General features: G+C 42.1%; 1 non-coding gene across 1 annotated transcript; it reads right to left on the bottom strand.

The window, feature by feature from the left end:
* Positions 1-568: 568 nt before the first annotated feature.
* LOC130952429 (small nucleolar RNA R71) lies at positions 569-676 on the bottom strand. Its single transcript, XR_009074610.1, has one exon. It is a non-coding gene; the product is annotated as a small nucleolar RNA R71 (small nucleolar RNA).
* Between the last annotated feature and the right edge of the window lie 317 nt (positions 677-993).

Below are 993 nucleotides of genomic sequence, written 5' to 3'. Positions count from 1 at the left end.
ATTTTCTTGTTCTCTTCTCTTTCATATGAGCAGGAGTAGAGACAAAGGCATTCTTGTTGAAGCTGACCCTGAACCTGAAAGGACCTTGAAGCGAAAGCTAAGAGAAGCTAAGGCACAACTCTCTGTAGAGGACCTAACCGAATTCTTCAAAGAAGAAGAACCCATGGCAGCCGAAAACAACAACAATGCCAACAATGCAAGGAAGGTGCTGGGTGACTTTACTGCACCTACTCCCAATTTCTATGGGAGAAGCATCTCTATCCCTGCCATTGGAGCAAACAACTTTGAGCTTAAGCCTCAATTAGTTTCTCTAATGCAACAGAATTGCAAGTTCCATGGACTTCCAATGGAAGATCCTCATCAGTTTTTAGCTGAGTTCTTGCAAATCTGTGACACAGTCAAGACTAATGGGGTTGACCCTGAGGTCTACAGACTGATGCTATTCCCTTTTGCTGTAAGAGACAGAGCTAGAATATGGTTGGACTCACAACCTAAAGATAGCCTGGACTCTTGGGAAAAGCTAGTCAATGCCTTCTTGGCAAAGTTCTTTCCACCTCAAAAATGGAGTAAGCTTAGAGTGGAAGTCCAAACCTTCAGACAGAAGGATGGAGAATCCCTCTATGAAGCTTGGGAAAGATACAAACAATTAATCAGAAAATGTCCCTCAGACATGCTTTCTGAATGGAGCATCATAGGTATTTTCTATGATGGTCTCTCTGAACTATCCAAGATGTCTTTGGATAGCTCTGCTGGAGGATCTCTTCATCTGAAGAAGACGCCTACAGAGGCTCAGGAACTAATTGAGATGGTTGCAAATAACCAATTCATGTACACTTCTGAAAGGAATCCTGTGAACAATGGAACAAGTCAGAAGAAAGGAGTTCTTGAGATTGATACTCTGAATGCCATTTTGGCTCAGAATAAGATATTGACTCAACAAGTCAATTTGATTTCTCAAAGTCTGTCTGGAATGCAAAATGCACCTGGCAGTAC

Source organism: Arachis stenosperma, chromosome 9 (assembly GCF_014773155.1).
Source record: "Arachis stenosperma cultivar V10309 chromosome 9, arast.V10309.gnm1.PFL2, whole genome shotgun sequence".
Classification (NCBI taxonomy): Eukaryota; Viridiplantae; Streptophyta; class Magnoliopsida; order Fabales; family Fabaceae; genus Arachis; species Arachis stenosperma.
This window is presented reverse-complemented; position numbering and strand designations above follow the sequence as displayed.